We start from the raw sequence: 21,786 nt of genomic DNA, 5'->3' as shown, positions 1-21,786 counted from the left end.
CCCCCCCCTCCCACCTCCCCGGATCTGCAATTTACGGAGATCCTACCCTCCCCCCTTCACCTTTAGGCCTTGACTTCGTCGCCCTTTTTCACTCGTGAGCATTAATTGCTGAATTATAATTTCACCCGATTCGGAGAAACCACTTATCTCCGTTCGTTTATCTTTTTGTTTGTGTTTCGCCCCCCACAGTCAATAATGCGCGTCTCACATACGCTACCACAAGCTGCCTCGGCAAACACGGAGACAATCACACATGCTGCCTCGGCAAACACGGAGACAATCCGCTCCGCGGAAGCAGGCAATTAGTACCTTTCTAGTCCGACTCCGGACAATCCTTACCTCGCGTGTGGAGCTAGTCCGACTCCGTGTGGAGCAAACTGAGCAAACTGCCTGCTTCAACGGCATACCTTCACGCCGAGCTTGCTCCTCTGCCGACTCGTGACGGGCATGGTCCATTAGAGGAAAGCCCCCTGGCAAACCTCACGCTTCGTGAGTGTCTCGCCTAGGGACTTTCCTCTCGCCTCATGACAGTTGGGACCCAGCTGTTAATGTACACGGAGCCTCTCTACCTTCGCTGCACAGAGATAGTTCCTGGCCTAAAAAGACATATAAAAATAGATATACAAAAGGGGCTTAAAGGCATTTGCCATATACCTACTCACCTACTCCCATACACTTAACTTCTCTAAAGATTTCCCCTTGAATCAGCCCTTTTACCCCATTTCATAATTTTATATATATATATTATAAAAAAAAAAAAATAATAATAATAAGGGTGAATAGTCCCATATATATACAAAAAAAAAAAGAGTAAAGCACTATGGAAAACATTTCTGATTCAGATTCAGAAGGAAATAGTGCTACTATTCCTAACTTTAATAGGGAGGATTTCCGGTCTATGATCCAGAAAGAAATGAAATCCTGCCTTCGAGAAACCTTTTCCCAATTTACCCCCTTTAAGAGACCAATACCTCCACAAGAGGATACTTCTGATGTTTTGAATGGTGAGAAGGTTGGTGCTAAATGCACTAAAAAAAGTAACAACACTATTTCCGAGACCCATGTGAGCACAGGAGGTCCTAGCACCTTTGATATTGTTGGTGGTCCTAGCACCACAAAATTTTCGGATGGTCCTCGCACCTCAAATAATAGAGATGTCTTCTATGACACACATCATTCGGGTGCCTCTTACGGCCCAAATACCTTGGACGCCCTTAGCGGCTCATTATCACTAACTGCTCAAAACTTCCAGGAGGGCTCGGATTATGATGATGACCTAGACCCAGACGAATACGTTCTGGATTTAGATGATGGGGATTTTGGAATTTTTGACCAAGAGGATGAAGCCCCCTCTACATCCAAGGATAGTATTTTGAACCCCTTGGGAGAGGAGATGTTTTCTCCCCTAAATTTAAAGCACCCACGTTCCACACAATGGTCCCCTCAGGAGCACGTATCTAAATTCATCAAACAATGGATTCGGTTCCCTCTTGAAAGAGGAACAAGGAATATTTTAAGGGCTGAATGTTCAAGACCCTCAATCGATGAGAAGGCATGCTATGCTCCTAATTTGGATCCTGAATTAATTAAATACCTGTTTAGACTTGGTCGTGACCCCAGAAAAGGTCTTGAAAAAGCATTTAAAGGGTGCCAAGATCGTCTATTAGACGTTCTTGGTCCATTGAGTAGAATTCTTGACTCCGCTGAGGAATGCTACCTTAAGGGTACCCAACTCGATACTGATCTAATACGAGGTTGGAGTCAAAGAGCCCTCATTCTCCTAGGTAATGCCAATACTAGTATCAACGCTGAAAGGCGTAGGCTCATCCTTTTCAAACTAGACCCTAAACTCACAGATATGGCTGAGAAGGAACCCTCTTCGAATCCAAAGGGCCTACTCTTTGGTGAAGAGCTTATAAGATCTTTAGGAAAGTACGTCTCGACTTTTACTGCCCTCGATAAGGCCCAAAAGAATATGAGGAGAGTATTTAACAATAATGTTTTTGGAAGGGCCATCACCTCACAACCCCCAGTAATATTAGATTGTGTTGCCTCTGTGAGGCGGGTTCATAAATTAGACCTTGCTAGCTCCTCAAGAAAAAGAATCAGAATATGGAGGAGTTGGGATGATTGGGTTAATACTTTTTGATACAATAATATCCTAAAATTTCGCAACACACATAAAGTCCAATGATTATGATATAAGTAAGATGTGAGGAAGAGGTCTCATCTTGTGGAGGCGAACGCTTCCCGCCCTCTGTACTTTCATCTATTAGAATCTTGGCAGCCGGTTTAGTTGGATCCCCGAGGGTTTAACCAACCAGATGGCACTGTTATCTTCGTCCAGGGATCCAAGAATAAACCATTGGCTTTCTTAAAAGACTTCTCACATATTTTCTTTGAATGAAGACAAAATAAAAATAATACCTCTGTCCATATTTGTTTTCTGTGTTGCAGGATTCTCCGATATATTTGCCAAACCAGCAAGACACACAACAGTACCTGCGGTATCTACTGGTCATTCAAGTGCATCTGCCAGCACTGTTTCAAAGCCAAAGTACTTTGGGTGGGTTTGAGAGGTGTATATGTCCATCTGACTACCTTCACAACTAGGAATGCCAGGAAATGCTTCCCTGGGTCTCATATACAAACCCACATTTTTGTGCAGCATTGAACCTGCTAAGGATTACAATTCCCAGATTTTGAGTGATCATGACTGGAATAACACGTTAAGTCATGCTTAGTCACTTAGATCACACCGTGAGACTATAATACATGGCTACAACCCTATCATTGTAGAAAGCAGCTTTAAAACGGCAATGTGCCCTGTGATCGTCATCATCATCAAAATACTTTATTCTGTTTTAAAATAATCTAAACCATTAAAGTCGAATACAGTTAAAATGTTAAACCATTTGCAAGCGGGTCATTCTGACTCATTGTATTATTACACATAAGTTATATGGAGGGCGTGGTTACGGCGCCAGACAAGATGGCCGCCTAGGGGACTTGCTCTGCCACATCAGGACAATCTGTCAACAGCTGGTGCGTTCCCCGCGCCAGTATTAAATAGACGTTGGCCGCATTTTGAATCGGAATTTGTGGGGATTCCGGTGAGCGCTTTTTTATTTTTGAGCGCGTTGCACTTACCTCTTCTTTTTCTGCCGCTGTCTTTTCCTCAGAGCGCCTGCCATTTTGGAGGCTTGTCTCATCAGGAATTTTTCTGCATTATGGCAGATATGCGGTCAGCGCTCAGGAATCACTGTTAACCCCCTAGTGTCTAGCTGCCTTCTCTTAAAGAAACATGCACATATTTTCTTTACCTGCGGATGTCCTTTCTTTTGTGCAGAGCTATGTTTGACTCTGGCTTTTTCACTTATGCTGCCTCACAAGATTTCTGTCACTGTTCTTAATCAGCTCATCCCCTCAAGTGACCATTACACACCTCAAAGTCCAACTGGCTTTTTGGGACATGACTGGAGCTTTTTCATTACTCCCTCCATATGACAAGGCAGCATTTATACTTTTTCTTCACAATGTCCACATCTTGGTTGGCTTTCCTTAAAATGATATACCATTTTCCTCAAATGTGCCTGTCATCTTTTTTGTGCAGCATGATGCTTGGCTAAGCTTTCATGATTTAATACCCCTCATTAAGTATGTGTCACATATATGGTCAGGTCTCCTCTTCAACTGACTATTTATTGATTACCTCAATAGACCACCTTGCTTCATGAGATATGTCTCGAGTTCTTTACCACCTTCTTCATATACTAAGGCAGTGTTTATGGTTTTTCATTGCAAGCTCAACATATTAACTCTTCAAAAATTCAGTACCTAGGCATACGGTTTTCCAATTCTATCATCTCTTCCATTAAACTGAATATGTCTGCTGCCCTATCTCGAATTGAGACATCATTCTCCTCTTGGAACCCTCTTTTTCTTTCTTGGTGGGGCCGGCTGGATTAGATTAAGATGATGATTGCCCCAATCTTAATTTATATCCTCTCCATGCACCCCATTCACATCCCCTCTATCTACTTTAAACGTATTGATTTGTGCCTTTCTAGATCCCTCTGGAAGAATAAGAAATCCAAAACCACCTTATCTTCTCTTCGGAAATCAAAATCTAATGGCGGCGTGAACTTCCCGGATTTTCGTCTTTATCATAAATCCTTCTCATTGAGTCATGCCTCAAGATGGCTTGTATCGGATCCCTCCCCCTTTTCCCCTCTTTGGCTCTACATTGAACAAACCTTATTATTACCCTTTTCCTTCAAACAAGTTGTACGTTTTTCAGCTAAAAATTCTTATACTCCCCCCCCTTATTTAGGCATACTTGTTTCCTCTTGAAACCCTTGGTTCACCCCACTACCATTTCCTGTGAATCTTTCTTAGAATCTCCTATTTGGCATAATTCGCTTGTTCTCCTCAACAACAGACCCATTTTTTGGAACGCCTGAAGATTAAAAGGTATTTTATGGGTTAATCAGCTTTTTGATGAAGTTTTACCTTGTTCCTTTCCCCAATTTCAATCCTTGTTTCATTGTCCTCGCTCCTTTCTGCAGAAATGTACCACTCTTATGGCGATCATTCCTGACATATATTATTCCCTTTCTTTCCCACTTTTCTTCATCTGATATCTAAAACCCTCTTCTCAAAATACTTCTTACTCTTCTCAAAGGCTCTCTTATATACAAATTATTTTCCGCTCCCATTCCGGATCGCGCTAAATCTAAATTGGAACTTTCTTGGGAATCAGATCTTGGATCCGATTGGTCTATTATCTTTTGGGATAAACTTTGGTCCAGATCTTTAAAAATGTCTCGCTCTGCTTCTCTTACCCAATCTATGTTCTTCCTTTGTCACAGACTTTATCTCTCCCCTGCTTCCCTAGCTCACTTTTCTTCCTCTGCTGACTCTAATTGTTGCTGACCTCCTTCATCTCTTCTTTCTCTGTCCTTCAGTTTCTGAATTTTGGGAGAAGGTTTGGTCTTACTCCTCTCATCTGTTTACAATCTCCATTCCTTATGCTTTACCTCTCCTCTTTGCTGGAAGCCTTTCTGACTGTGTAGATCTTCCTTCACATGACCATGGTCTTTTTGATCTCATGCTTGCTTTGGCCTTTCAACACCTCTCCTTTAAATGGAAAAATCTCACAAAACTGTCCACACGTTATCGGTGGAATACTCTCTGTCATTTCCATTGACTTGATGTTGATTTCGCCTCTTCTTGTAAACCACTCATAGGGATCTCTTTTGGTTGCCCCTTACCACCTATTTGGACCAAATTGTTTTAACAAATACATTGCATATAACTTCTGAAAATGTCAAACCCCCTTGAAATTTTTTTCTCTGTTCTACATTATCTACCCTGTTAAGCTAATATATATATTTACTCATTATACAATTTATATGTATTCATTTACAGTATTTTATCTAGTATTTTTTTCTCTGTTTTATTTCTTTATATTATAGTATTAGTATCCCCTCTCCTCCCCCTTCTTTCCCCTCTTCTGCCCTTCCTTCCCTCTTTCCTTCACTTTCACCTCACATAAATCCCAAAAATTGCTTTTACTCTTTTCTTCCAGATATCAGCCAATTCCTTTGTGATATTGTTGTATTTGAATTCATCTATATATTGCTGATGTCTTTATGCATTAACAATTTGCTAATAAAGCTTTTCAAACTGAAAAAACCCATAAATAACTGTAGGAAAAAGGAGAGCGGGTCTAGCCTGAGTAAAATTTCTTTAGCGAACAATGGCGTTAAAAAAATAAATCTAGGGTGCTTATAAATTGGATAAAATAAAGTGAATAGGGGCTTATTTACAAGACTCTTGCGCTACTTTTGCATTATTTTTAACATTGGAAAAGTGATGTATGTGTGGCACAAGGGACTTGTAAATCTGCCCCATAGTGTCTTGTTTTGATATTGAATCACAAGTACGTGGCGGGCATTCAGCATCATGAGTCCACCCCCTAAGGATGCTCAATAGAAAATGAGCCTTATTTAGCCTGAAGCATGTTAATGAGTGACAATGTGAGTTGGGCATATCATATAAAAGATATGGCTCCATGGCTTTACGAGTGTGTATGACCTGAGACCTTGGACAAAGCAAGAAATTCCCTCACGTCACATAACTGGCCCACAAATACCTCCTTTACCCAGGTGATATCCGCTTTCACAATACTCTCAAGATTTTCAAAAAGAAAGGTCTACCTAGTTTAAGGAAGCTCTTCCTAACATAACCAATCCATGGTATGCGTAAAGCATGATCTAGCCCTAGGTAATCCATGAGGAATTTCATTATATGTGTGGGGGGGTGGGAACTGCACAGTGAAGGACATTCTGTGTGTTTTACCTTTGTTTCATGCACCACATGAGCTCAAAATCTTTGTGAGACGGCTGGTGTGCAGGTCTTGCTTGCCTTCATGGCACTCACTATATTCCTCCTGGTACTACTCTCAGTGGTCTACTTCCCAGCAGTATTGTTGAGTTTTCATTATAGTTTCTTCTGCTTCTTTCCTTCATACGCACACTGTTCCATAATAGGTAGATTTGATATGATTTGATAAAAATTTATAACGCGCAAAGCAATAACCCGCAGGTATCAAGGCGCCTAACAATACCATCAGAAAATTGAAACAAACATCCTTACACATAGGCTTGCAGGAAGAGGCGAGTTTTAAGGGCACTTCGGAATTTCTGAAGGGAAGGTAGAGACCAGAGATCCAAAGGAAGATCATTCCACCATTTGGGGGCCAGGGCGGAGAAGGCCCTGCCACCCCACTTGGCTCTTCGAATGCGGGGGACTGTCAGGAGCAATTTCCCGGAGGAACGCAAGTTCCTTCCAGGAATGTAGTGGGAAATGATGGAACCAACTCCTGTGTCACTGTTTTTTGCAATGGCTCTATAGGTCATGCATAGAACCTTAAACCGTACTAGGTGTTCTACCGGTAGCCAGTGCAACGCTTTCCTGGCCGAGGAGCGTCTGGGAGCATCCAGAACAAATCTGGCTGTGGCATTCTGAACCACCTGTAAGCGCTGTAGGAGGCTCCTGTTTAGCCCCGCATACAGCGCATTACAGTAGTCCAGACGTGAGCCAATGAGTGCGACAGCTATTTGCTTTCTGAACTGCAGGGAGAGGTATTTACTGATCCTTCGTAGGGTGTGAATTAAGCCCCAGCAGGTGGAGATGGTTCTACTCACCTGCCTGCCCATATCCAGGGCAGGGTCTATCATCACCCCAAGGTTCTTAGCAGATGTTGTGGGTGAAGGGCACACTCCTAGCGAGTCAGGCCACCAGCTGGCTGACCAGATGTTCTCTTTCCCTCCAAACACCATCACCTCAGTCTTCTCCCCATTCAGCTTGAGTGAGTTCTTAATCATCCACTGACCAACCGCCTCCATACAAGATCTAAACTTGGAGGCAGTTTGTACATCTGAATGGGGAAGAGAGACGAGGATTTGGGTGTCATCCGCGTAAGAGACTACCTCCATCCCGAAAGATCTTATTAGTCTGGCTAGTGGGGTCACGTAGATGTTGAATAGGGTCGGACTAAGGGCCGACCCTTGTGGGACCCCACACCGCACTGGTCGGGATGGAGATAGAAACTCCCCCAGCTTGACTCTTTGTTCCCTTCCATCAAGGAAGGAGGTCAGTAGATCTAGAGCTGCGTCCTTCACCCCCACTTCCCTCAGGCGAGATGTAAGTACTGAGGGGGAGAGGGTGTCAAAGGCCGCAGTTAGGTCTAACAGGACCAGGAGGGTGGTCTGGCCCCCATCCACTGTCGTGCGGATCTTATCGAGCACGATGGTGAGGGCCGACTCGGTGCTATGTTCCCTCCTGAATCCGTGCTGGGAAAGGTCCAGACAACCCGAGCCTTCCACAAAGGCAGCGAGATGCTTGTTTAGATGTGCCTCAAGCATCTTCGCTGGGGCTGGAAGCAGCGAGATAGGACGGAAGTTTTTTAAGACCTCTGGATCAAGAGAGGCCTTCTTTAGCAGGGGTTTCACTACTGCACTCTTCCACTCCGAGGGGAAGATACCGTCTCTCATAGCTAGATTAATTATTTCTAGCAGAGGAGGTAGGAGGGTCACCCTACACTGCTTGATGATTTTCAGTGGGCAGGTATCCAGGGGGAGCCGAATTTGGTCTTATTAAGCGAGATCTCCAGATCTTGCAAAGCCAGCGGGGGAAAAGAGTCCAGAGAGCTCGATAGGGAGATGTCAGTGGTGGTCATGTTCATCTCAACCCGAGCAGGAGGCGCACTGATACGTGCGCTTTGTTCCTCAAGAGCCAGATGGATATCCTGTATTTTGGTGTGAAAGAAGGAGGCAATCCTATCACATAGATCTTGCGATGGAACAACAGAGTCAGGAGTTTGTAAGTTGACTAAGGTATCAACGATTTTAAAAAGCTCCTTCGGTGAGGAGAGCGAAGTTGTCAAGGCCACAAAATGGTCTTGTTTGGCCTGCACAATCTCAGCCTTGTATTTCCTGACAAGGAGTTTGTGGGCTTCCTTATTTTTAAGGTCCCAACTAGAGTGCCAGAGCCTCTCCTTCCTCCTCACTTCTTGCCTGAGGAGTCTGAGGGAGTCTGAGAACCATGGGGCAGATGGTCTCTTTCTCGCTCGGCGGCGGGTCTGTACTGGGGCCAGTACATTCAAGGCCTCAGTGGTGACCAGTTCAAAAAGGCCAACCGCGGTCTGTACAGTGTCCAAGCCTGTGATAGAAAGGCTGGCAGCCCAAGGCGCAAAGGAGTCACTGCTGATATTCCTAAAATTTCTGGCAGTTTCCATTATATGATTCCCTCTTTTACTTCCATCTACCCTATGGTATTCCAAAAGGAATGGGACCGCAAGGTGATCGGACCAAGACAGATGCACTGGATCCATGATGGTCAGACGATGGTCGTTGGAAAAAATACCATCTAGTGTGTGGCCTGCACAATGTGTGACCCCGCTAACTCGCTGCGTGAGTCCACAGGACGCCAAAGCCTCAATAAGGCATGAGGTATCGAATAAATCATGCCGTTCCAAATGGTAATTGAAATCACCTAGAATGGAGAGATTTTCTCGACCAAAGTAGGGTTCCAGGGAGTGAAGAAAGTTGTGCGTAAAATCAGTCCTTGGACCAGGAGGTCTATATAGTAGAATTCCATTGAAAAAGGGACATTGCGCTTCCTTTATTGTGAAATAAAGAGCTTGGAAGCAATCTGGGAAGTCGGGTATAGGCACAGTGTGGCATTGCAGATGGTCTCTGTGAAGGATCGCTATACCCCCTCCCACTCGTCCCTGTCTGTCCAGTCTAACCAGGCAGTACCCTTCAGGGACCGCTTCGATTAGGTCAGGACCAGATGAGTCTTTAGCCCAAGTTTCAGTGACGAACACTAGAGCAGGCAATCTGTCTAGGACCATCTCCCTGAACATAATCTTGTTTTTGACAAGGGAGCGGGCATTGATCAAAATGCCTTCTACTCCCACTGTCCTAGGGCTGATAGCGTCAGGGTGGCCAAGGGAAAGGTGGCTGGAGGTTGAAATGGAAGACCTACCCATGTGATGACAGCCGCATCGTAAGGGAGAGAGAAATGCATCAGGCTCATAGGAATGCGAACACCCTAATCTTCGAGGTTTCAGGCGTAACATCTCCTGGTGGGAATATCTATACGAGGAAGCAATGGCTTCGTTTAAGTCCAGAGTCCAGCCGCCCAGCGCGTCCTCAGCACGGACGGGCGCAGACGGGCTGGACTCTGGCGTGACTCCGGCGTCACTGCGGCGCCCACGATGCGCGTACACGCTGCGCGTCATACCCAGATATATGTAAAGGGCTCTAGCGAGTCCACGTGATTGGCTCCAGCGAATAGCTGAGGAGTGTTTGTTCGACCCACCCAAGATGGCGATGGCGATATACTTTTTTGTTGTGCTACTTCACCCCACTGTGGGTTAAAATGTAACTATTGGCCAGGCCTTGCATCCAACTCTCAAAAGGTTGCAAATCCATGCTGCCCACAGGCTCAAACCTAAATGAAGCCTGATATTCCCGCACTGGACTTAACATGCCAATTGCCTCATTCATGCAGATCCATTAATGTCCACCAAAGTTATTAGCACATGAAAAGGTTTTGCCCCCCTCCCCCCCATTGCTGGATCTGCACGAAACTTGCCACACCCAGAGAAAACTAAACATGCTAAATGTCTGCTAAATTGCATGTTGGTTCATCAAAATGATTCCATACTATTAGCAAATGAGCACTTTTTTGACACCTGTTTTAATTGTGCCCATTCGTGAAACTCCATTAATTTAAAATTATCAAGAGTAAACTAGACATGCTTTGTATCTGCAAAATTATCTCTGTAATTTAACTTCTTTACGCCCAAACGAAAACAATTTTTACATGTTAATTTCTCATAAACTACTTGACATATGTACACTAGACTAAGCAAAAACACTACCTTGAGTAAGAGTTTATTTTCATGTCAAGTATGTTGTAATTCTTCACCAAACAGCAACAAATCCGACGGGAGTTAAAATGAGAAACTTCACTTTTCTTTTTTGACCCTCCAATGCCCCCCACAAATGGATCTTCTCGAACTTGCCATGCTGACCTCTAAGTGAATGAACTTTCTCTTGGAAAGTTTCATGCAAACTCTTCACACAGAGCCGAAGTTATTAAGAAAATAAAAAAAATTGGCTTATATATAAATATATATATTTGGTTTGATAAGGTATTTGACCTCCTAACCTAATATATAGTGTAATTGTTGGATTAGGGCGGTAAAGCTGAGGAACATGTCCAGGTCTCCTTAAGACATAATTTTGTGCTTGTAAATGCCTTCACACTCTGAATTTTAGGAGTTCATCCAGGTTTTTTTCTACAGCCTCTTGCCAGATCCAGAGAGATCATGCTTGACTTGAATCACATGCACACAATCCACTCTGTTTACCATGTGAAGCATAAGTTGAACCCAAATGTATTTCTCCAAACTCAACAAAGAACTTTTAGCAGTGACACAAAGGTCAGAGTCACTTACCTGCACCTACAACTCCTTCAAAGGATATCTCTAAAAAAATATAACGGAGCACCTGAGGTCTAAACAGATTTAATGTTACTACTACTTCAATTCATCTGTAAGCATCAGTCAGTGATTACCTGAGAGGAGAGAGCCAGGTTATTATTACTGAACCTCAAATTCAAACCAGTAACAGGAAGAGAATTGGACTGATGAGAGTAATTCCTGTGGTAATACTAATCATGTAAAGAATAGGGAGGGCCAGCGTTAACTTGACTGTCTGGCTTCATATTTTAGTGCTTCGTCACCTACTGTGCCTTCCAGGTTGGAAACTATACTTAGTTGATGTTTTATTAATATGGGAATTATTCTTTATGAATAATCCTGATTGCTTAGTAGTTTATATGCAAGGGATCTATTTCTATGTATATTTCATTATACCGAACAGCTATGCAGATACTTGAATGCAACACTATTAACACTGTATACCACCATTGGCACAATGAGGCATGGCCTTCTCTGGGGTTGGGGCGTGAGTTAGTGAGATCACTGTTGAAGCTTGCCCCAAATATTTTGTCTGTGACCTATTGTACTCACCTTCCCTTGTTCAGTAATTTGCCAGTTGTATGTATTGCCCATATTTTTCAATATTGCTCCCCATTGCTGAGGTTGTTTAATTGTAATGATGTTTCATTCTTATAGTATTCATTGTATATTAAATCCAACAGTGCAGCACTGAAGGCAGGATACTGTATATGGTTCTGGTGGCTTCACTGGATCTGAAGTATTGGCCAGTTTAGTTACATTCAGGTGGCAGGATAGACCTTCAGAGATGGCTTCCAGGCCTCATAGTGGCCCTCACCAAAGTGGCTCGGGTAATATCTAGCACAGATATGTCTTATGTTAAAATAATTGCCACACCATCTGTTAAGTATGCAACACTCAACAACAGGATCACAATCTTGGATGCATCGATTCGGTGCTGATGGGAGCCCACGCCACTATCTACGTCAGGTTAGCAAAAAATAGACATTGGAAGCTCATATGTCTAGTTTGGATTCAGCACATAAAATATGCTCTAGGCATACACATTGAGAATGTTGTAAGGCACTCCTGGCTAAATATGTTGCCCATACATTACTCAATACTAAACAACTAAACTACTAGACTGGCAAAAAAGCTGGTACTCTGCCTGCCTACAAAACAAACACAACCAAAACTCAAAATTACATCTGTTCTATTACTTGTCAGATAATGGAGTTATGAATCCAGTTACATATTTCTTTTTTCACTAATACAAGGCAGAATGATGTAACTTGACAAAACAAGGCAGCTATCTGGCACACATCCACTTCCCAGCAATCCAGTTTGATTTGCTGGAAGGGTTGGACGATGCAGTGACCCACTTTCAGAGGTTGAGGCTCATCAAGCCATTTTGAATTACTGTCCAACGAATCATCTGGACCAGTTGGATTTTTGTCATCCTTCCATAAGGCACTCAGTGATATATTGATCAACCACTTAACCACAGTCTTCCTTTTCTTCTATGACATGGGCACACTAACACCTGGAATGATAAACTCTACTCTTACATTTTTGTAGCATCCCATCAAAGTTGTGTGGCACTTACAAACCAATGGTTCTTTTGAATAGTGATGTGAAATCTTTACAAAGATGTTCACAACTAGATGTAAGGATATTCTCTTGACCCTAATTTTAAATACCAGGCTGGCTTCATAAAGCAGCTTTAAACAGGAGATGATGCAAGGCTTGCTCTTAATGTCCTGGATAGAGGCATCACTGATAACATTCAAATTTTCCTTCTCTGGCTTGCCTTGAAGAGGTCTGGCCTGGGGCCCCAAGTGCTAGCAATCATTAGGGATAGTTTGGTTGAAACGGAGTTGAGAATTGGCTCTCATTTTTCTGAACCCATCATTGTCAGGAGGAATGAAAAGACATCACTGCCTGTCGCCCATTGTTTTTGCCCTTTCTGTCAAAATGTTTGTTCAAACAATTCTTTCTAACCATGACATTATGCGACTATACACTAACAGTGGTCAGTATAAAGTTTGCTGTTGATGTATAATGTTTCTTCACCAGTGCCGAAGTGTCAGTCCTGGTATTGCTAAAGGAACAATAAGCCGGATATACTAAGCATTTTAACAACCCACTCACCCTAGTTCAGTGTTTGCCACAATTAAAATGCTTTCTCTTGTGTACTAATCCCATTTTAGGAGTCAGGCACATTTTTCCAACTAAAAAATGGGAATTTGAATGGATACCAACTTAGGGGTTGATTACGATGTCATTCAGAAAGGCTCCCAATCGGATCTGGGTCTGATGAGTCCCAATCAGAACCTGTCTTTCCGACCAATTCAGAAAGCTTTCTGAATTACCAATTACGATGTTCAGAAAGTGTTCTGACTTTCCAAGTCAGTTCCTTATGCAGTGGCGGCTGGTGGATTTTGAAAGTGGTGGGGCGAAAAATGTTGTACCCCCAATGTAATAAGCGAGCGAAGCGAGCGAGCCCGAACTGGAAAAGGAGGGTGCGGGGGGGTTCTCCCCCCGCAAGAAAATTTTGAAAAAAATGGATTCAAATGGTGGATTTTGCACCACATATTTACTGAAAATTGTTGAAAAAAAGGGGGACTCCAAATATAGCATTTTGAAGCACGAGTGTGAAGAAAACATTAGAATCAAATCAAAAATGTTCCCAATCCTCAAACTGGTCTGCTTGCAAAATGACCCCCAAGCCAAGCACATACAACCAACGGAAACAGGCCTTCTAAGTGTTTCCTACCTGTAACACATCTCTGAACCACCTCTGTTTTCATAGTATATAATAATGAAAATGCTGCAGCTTGTTCTTATTTATCTTATGCTACTTACAACCATTGACAAAGCCTATAGTCCTGGCTTGTTGTAGGTTTAATGTCACTCATATTATATATCTGGAGGCAATGACAGAAGAAGCACAATACCAGTGGGGCAGCACACTATGCTAAGTACAAATTTTTAGCTTAACAGTTTTAAACCATGCTTGTAATTACATCGGCTTTCCCTACGAGAGACCCCCTCAGTTTTTTCATCCCACTTAAACCCCTGCACACATACTTTGCTTACACTGTTCATGAGAGCCCTGGGAAACTGGGACCCAGAGGTTACTCGCATGTAAATCAGAGAAAGAAAAATAAACACCAAGCTCTCTGGAAGACACAGACTAACATTTGACCTCTGTCTTTGATTGCACAGCAAACGTGACAAGATAAGAACAAGATTTAAAAGCTTGTTTACAGAAAGCGAGTTTGTGGAAAAACACAGTATACAAGATTTTGGCAATGGAAGGGACAATCCCGACAGCCTAAAACAAAGCCAGCAAACAGAAAATGTGAGTTACAAACCACACAGCTAATGGTAAGCAGCGGTTGAATGCATTCCTTGGTCAACTTTCTGAATGTCCCCAATGTCTTTAGAAAACCAGACAGCTATGCGGTTTGGTAGGCTGAGACGTAAAAAAGTAGTTATATGAATGTAACCAGTGGAAGGATAGATGTCATCCAGTCAAAGAGATTGTAAAGAAGCTATTTTCCAGGGGAATGACAAACACGAGAGGAAGAAAAGACATCAAGCAAGAAGCAAGCAAACAGGCAATTAGACAGGCAACTAATGATTAGCAATGGGCTGGCACAAAGTCCACTGGAAGTTTTTGATATGGTTCACAGAATGTCTTTTAAGCACAGACAGCTAAAAGGCATCTTTAGGCAAGATCTAAAAATAACAGATGAATGCCAATGCCTAGGTCCTTGCATTGGAGGAATGGGACTATTGGGCTACTAAGGGTTTGGCGGGCTGAAGGGAGAGGGTGCAAATGCATGCGTGTGAGCGAGTGCATAGCTGGAAAGATGAAAACATGTGTGCATGGATGAAAAGATGAATGTGTGAAATGATGGATGCTTTCCGTTTTCTCCCTATTTTGAGGGCAGAGAAAACAAATGCTTCCCCAGCTCCATGAAACAGAGAAATCTGGGTAGAGGTTGCATTGTCATGGCTATGCTGGGATCAGGGAAAGCCAAATTTCAAGTTCCAGAACATTATGCCATTTTGTTTTGAGTTTAAGTATGGTGCATTGAAGAAAGTATGGCCACAACACAATGGGGATTCCTACACTGAATCCTATGGTGCTCCTGCGGAGGATAATGACCTCAGTGTTCAGAATTTGTAAGTCAGTAAGTTCAAAAAACCAGAAAAGTTCATCTGGATATACTTTATTCTAAAGTTCATATATTGTTTTTCATGTAGACTTCGATCAAGTTTAAAGTATGTTCAACGTGTTATTCACCGCCAAAACGATTTCTGAATGCCAAAATCCCAATGCATTTCGGGACGAGGGTCCCTTCGTCAGGGGAATAATGTACTCTGTGAAAGAAACCAAACACTGTTTCAGGGGGCGGACATTGTCTACAATAACGAAAAAATACAAAAGATGGCATAGGGACCTCACCGTTATACGGGTGATTAAAAAGAGAAGGATCATGAGTAACGAAACAAGCCGCAAACAGTGTCAAAAGAAGTCGAGTGGTAGAAGGTGCACCGAAAAAAGGACCGTGAGTAGCAGAAACGTTGCTGACTTACAAATTCTGAACACTGAGGTCATTATCCTCCGCAGGAGCAAGATAGGATTCAGTGTAGGAATCCCCTACACTCTCCCGATACTAGTCGTTACTTCAAGTCCCCCATTAGCCAGAAGGGACAATATCCTGAGGTGCCCAAAAAAGTTTGAACTTGGTTGTAGGATTACCTGTCCTGAACTTGTCTGAAAATCCAGGTGTGCCACACCACCACAAGTCTTTTTGTCACAACACAATGGGGCCACTGACCGTGCACAGACACATACTGGGGAATGTATTATTGCACCAGTGTCTGTAATGATGCGTCAATCGATGCCTTAGAGTGGGAGCCTACATGGATGGCTAAATAGTTATGGACAAGTGCCTGGGTGTGGCTGGATTGATAAAGGAAGGTGCAGATGTGGAGGAGGTCAAGAGCTGGACGTCTAGGTCTATTCATAGCGTTCTCTAAGTAACTGCTTCTAGAAGCCACAAGTTCACAGCTGTAATGTGTGATTTGCAGAAGAATTTCTCCTGAAAAGTAGCAGCAGAAAAAGAAAATCACTAAAGCACAAACAAATTCCAGGTGCTGGCTAACTGTTCATGTTAAATGTACAGGCTTGTAAATGCTGAACTCTCAGTGGGAGAATGGGCTCTTTTTGCCTCTCACACTCCTCAGGGCATGTTCAGTGGGAGAAGCAGGAATCCTACTAGTGGACAATGAATTTTGTGGGCGCTCACATTTTGATCATAACCCATGTGGTGACAAATTGATTGGCTCTTGAAGACACATGACCTCATACCCAGTATTGATTTAGTTGCACAAGAAATCCTGAGTCACGTAAAATACACGGGTAGAGAAAAGACGTCCTTAATTGATTTTATCAACCTTTCTAAGGCTTGGGCTAGAAAGGTGTGTACATGTAAATTGTAAAGAGTGTTCTGAATGACCATAACCCACTTATTTTAGGCCTTAACCTACTGGTGCTCTTGGTATCTGTGAATGTGAAGATTTGCTACATCGAATATATGAGAAATAGGGCTGTGCACCGTAAATAGACGGACGATGAACCAAAGGTCTTCTTAGCCCATCTTGTGGAGAATCAGAGGGAGCACTTTGAGCTGTGTCTCAGTGCTGAACCCGATCTGGGGTTGGTGCTAGGGGCCTTTGTCAAAATTTGTAAGAAGCCAACTGAGCAATTAAAATTACCACTATTTAAGCAACACCATGCCAGAGGCACAATACATGGTTTGATAAGTCATGCTCACCAGCTCATAGTAGCCTCATACAAGCTCTAAAAAGTTGCTGAGGGTTTTGTTAGAAATTAGAAACTGTAGGACGCTCTATAAAGAAGCCATTAGGTTAAGGAAAGCAGAGAGCAGAAGGGAGGCTTAGGAGCATCTCATTGTTGCCTGTGCAAGGAATGATGTGTCTCAATTTTGGAAGGAAGTCAATGCACCTTTCTTTTCAAGTAGCTCCGCAATTAGCATAGATGGCACCATTCCTGAACATGTATGGGTCAAACACTTTACGAATTTCTATGATTCTAATAAACTGGATTATCGTCATTGAGGATCCAATTTGCCTAGGAGGTGCAGAAGAGCTAACAATCTCCCTTGGGAACATAATCTCGGCTCCGAATAGATGCCCAAGCAATAAAGCACTGGTACCAGATAAGTGCCTATTGACCCTTTTAAGAACAGTTTGGCACTTTGTGCCCTAATACTGGTGAATGTGCTTCGGAGTGCGAGCTGTGCTGATCCCCCTAAACCATGGTCTAGGTCAACAATGGTCCCAATTTTTAAAACGGGTGGACAAGCGTGAGGCATTCCCTCACATTCTGACCATTACTCATGTATTCTGAAGTGGATATTGGGGTCACCAGCAGAGACACAGGAATTGCTAGAATGGTTTTGAAGGGTAGACGGCAGGGGTCATGTGCGCGTCTTAGAGAGCAAGTCCCGGTGCAGACACATGATGACACACAGTACACCACTTGCTTCCCTTTGTAAAATCATAAAGTGAAGTGAAAAAATGGGCCTGGGCCTTACCGGCTGGTGGTGAACTGCTCGAGTTCACATAACACCAATTATGTCTCGTTGATATGCATTGATATAGCTCAAGTCCGCTGTCTGTTCTCTGCAGCCCACTTTACTCAGTCAGTTAAGTGTGCGCTCCTCAAGTGATAAATGGCACAGATCTGTTCCCTATTATTACTGCTCTGTGCTTGTCATGCAGAAGCGCAAGGGAGATCCGTTCCAAACTCAGAGACAATCCACTCCAGTATTTACCAGATGCTCCACGATACTTACATTTTCAAGATCCTTGCGTGAGTAGCTCGTCTACTCCCGCGTTATCCTGTGCATTTTAGGACTTCTAGTCCTGATTTCCAAATGGAATCAACAGGACTACGCTTCCCAGAATGCAAAGAAGATAGTTGCATCTCTTGTTGTAATCGGATCTAGGACCCTAATAAAATATTCCAGATTCATGCCCTCATGTGGTTATAACAAATCATATCCTTATAAAGGCATAAGAATCATATCCATATTTAGTCATAGCCAATGCAGTCCAAATACGGCAAGGCTACTCCCATAGACTCCTAGAAAGTACAACGCATTCTTTAAACAAACCAAGCCTCCAGCAGCCCGGGAATTCCCCCTGCTTTTGTTTTGATTTGTCCTAGAACTCCTGAGAGTCCTGAAAGAACTGCAAGTTCTTAGTGACGTCTTATGTCCAACCTTACGTCAAACTCGGCACCTTCCAGGTATAAATATACCAGCCCCTGCCTTAAGCAAACACACAGTGGTTTGGAGCAGATCGGCTATCTACTTATCCGAAGCCCAGCTGATGCGAGTGCCGAAGGAAGCCGACCCTCCCACTGACGCACTGAGAGAGACGCTGTCTTTTCTCCTGCCGAGAAAATCCAGCTCCAGTATTTCCAGTCACCCTTGCGGGTTGCTGGGAGATAGAGTCCTGAGAAAGCCATACAAGACCTCCTTCATTCTATAACCAAGGTACGGAGCTGATTAGATCCTCAGAGAATTCTTGATTCAGATTCTTGGCAAGAACTAACTTAACTTAAACTGCAGCTCACTTCCTCCTTCCCACGTACTAGGCTTAGGTTAGGTACACCGGGGTAGGCGTATCTTAGAAGCACCAGTTGAGCATGTTTAGTCAATGATTTTAAGTATGTATATATTTTATCCTTTTTAATTATCTTATGGCTCAGAAACCATATAAATACTTTTACAGTATTATTTCATAATACTCCTTTTACTGTACGCACTTTACTTCATGATAAGTATTGCAATTGTGGCAATTCATTTCTCTTGCATGAGAAAGAAGACTGCTCAATAAATAACACCTTTTATTGAAAACACCCGTCTCTCAATTTATCTGCACACCTGGTGAAACTAACCATGCACGATTGACTGAATAAAATAGCTATCTATTGTTTTCACACGACTCTGGAGATATACTCCTTATTCTGGGGGGAGCAAAGTTGTCATGTTTTTGCGGTTGTCGGAAAAACTAATCCCTTCTTGTCTATTCCTGTTCACTCGAGAAAGTTTCTAGTGACCTCTGAGCTAGCTGGTATACCTAATTAAGTCTAACATATTCAGTAGAGACCTAGATGACCTCAGTCCTACGTTTAAACTACTGTTTATGTTATTTCAATGCGCAGAGCCTATTGGGAATATAGGAACTACACTACACTCTTACCACTCTGCAAACTTAACATATATAGGACATGGGTTGTACGTATCGAACTTTAACATATAGAATTACAATATTAGTTCTTTGAAAGCTAACGTGTTCTCTTCAGGCTGAGCTTTTACGAGAAACCTTCTGGCTCCCCTCCAAGAAAATGTTTTGAAAAACCATGCATACGGGTGCCTTAAATGGATCTCAAGATATCAATATTGGTCACACCATAATCTGCTTAAGGGGCACTGAAAGGTCTTATGGCCCTTTCTCTGCCCACCTCTCCTCTTTTCTCTCATCACCCTCTCACAGGCTATGCCCTTTGTCTTGCTCTCCCTTCTCACTCTTCCCACCTCCGACGCTCAGAGATACAGAGACGTCCATCAGCCAAGAGGCTGTGTGTGGGGAAGTGACTATGTAAATGAGAGCAAAGTTTTGTCTGACAATGCAGATGTCACACGATTAGAGGAGCCACCTTTAGTACATGACGTAGTTGTATTGCTGCTTCAGTGGCTCCTATATAAAGAAGGGGCGTATTACGTAAAGGGCATTACACTGCTTCCTTCTACTGTGCACATAAAAGGAAATTAAAGAGTGAAATAAAGAAGTGCAAAGAGAGAATGCAGGATTCATTTGTAAAAATAAGAGTCCAAGTGAGAGAAAAGTGATTATACAGAGAGGATAGGGTTGAGAAATTAAAAGAAAGCAGCCATGTAAACATAGCTGGCAGTGAAGGTGTGAAAATATTCGCAAACTCTAAAACAAAGGTGACAAGGTGCGAGCCTTTTTAATGATTTAAGCCTTTCATAAGCGAGGCGGAAAAGCATCTCCCTTGGTGGCAAATGGAAAAGTCAAGTACTTAGCTTTAAATCTGACTAATTACTGTGTTTAAAAGCTGAACCTAGAACATGTATGATAAACAAAGGCCTTGCAGCTAACAAGCACACAGAAGACTGGTAGATCAACATTAAAAACGGGTCTGCTTGGTATGGTGGCGAACATAGATGTCAGACTGTACATTTATAATACTACTTACCATCAACAGGCAGGACTTGGAACAGTAGTGAAGGTGATGAAAACACTGAATGTGCTGTATGACCGACTATACACCTGCTTCACCGCATAAAATTAATTCATTAACAGTCTGTAATGCACAGTCCTCAGGTTAAGTGGTTGCCAGGTTCACTTCAAGTACACACAGTCCCCGCTTTGAGCTCAAGTATCAAAAATATTTTTTATTTCCATAAAAGAGATTTTCCTAACTAGGGCAGTAAAAGAAAGACTTGATTTAATTAAAGGCATACAACGCAAATATTATGCAGTCCCCAGCCTTGCTACCTTATTCACAGTAGCCACTAACAACGAAAAGGGACTACATCCTCTATAACTCCTATAAGTCTACACTGATTGAGTTATCCAATCAAAACTTTCTATAATGCAAACAGGAGCAGAACAACTTCATGTTCATTTAGCCTTACTGACTCTCCAGTGTGCATCCGTAAACTATGCACCTGTAAGCCCATCACTTTTTCACGTGCAAACTCCTTGGGAAGTGCTGTGTCATGAAAACCGAGGCTTGAAAAAACAGGAAACACCGAAACTTGCTAATACAATCACTATAATTATGGAGAAAGAAATGCACCCGTCCCGGGGCTTACACATGATGGCACACCACTTGCTTCCCTTTGTAAATAAATAAATCATAAAGTGAAGTGAAAATTTGGGCCTGCACGGGCCTTACCGGCTGGTGGTGAACTGCTAGAGTACACATAACACTGTCTGCAGACTCTGCACACCGTCACGATGTGCACAGCACACGTCCCTCTCCTGACAGCAACCTTTTGTGCCAATTGACTAGCTGCTGCAGCTTCCCAGCAGTAATTCATACTGACTGCTACCTCGACCAACAAACATGCAGTCAGTCATGCTGCGCAGAAGTAAGTAAGAAATGGTGTCCAGTAACGCGGGAAGAAGCCTCACTCACAAGAGATCCAGTCTGCGCAGACTCGATCCTTGGGTCCCTGACTGCCACGGCCTTTCCTCGAATCGTCACAGGGGTGTCCCACCCACGCCCTGTAAAGAGTCAGGAAAGGGTGGGGTGACAAGGCTCCTCACTCTGTGATTGACGTGGAGGGTTTGTTATCCCGGGCTTGCACTTAAAACGCCCGGGGCAAACTTCACCTCCACGCCTTGAGGGGATGGAGACTGGGCTTTGAATCCAAGTCTTTGCCGAGCGGATGACATCACAGCCTTCAGGGATGTGATGTTGTCCGCCCGACAAACACTTTGTTTTATTCCTAGGCGGGCTGAAAGAAATCTATCACGCCGGTGTCCATGGTGAGTAGTGCAGACAGTGTCTGCCCGATAGTGCTCCATGTGCAACATAAAAGATGTAAATTACAAAAAGGGGGCATCTTTTAAAATGAAAACAAATAAATGGGCATTCAGCATTATTA

This window comes from Lissotriton vulgaris, chromosome 3_1, assembly GCF_964263255.1.
Source record: "Lissotriton vulgaris chromosome 3_1, aLisVul1.2, whole genome shotgun sequence".
NCBI lineage: Eukaryota > Metazoa > Chordata > Amphibia > Caudata > Salamandridae > Lissotriton > Lissotriton vulgaris.
Note: the sequence above shows the minus strand (reverse complement) of the source record.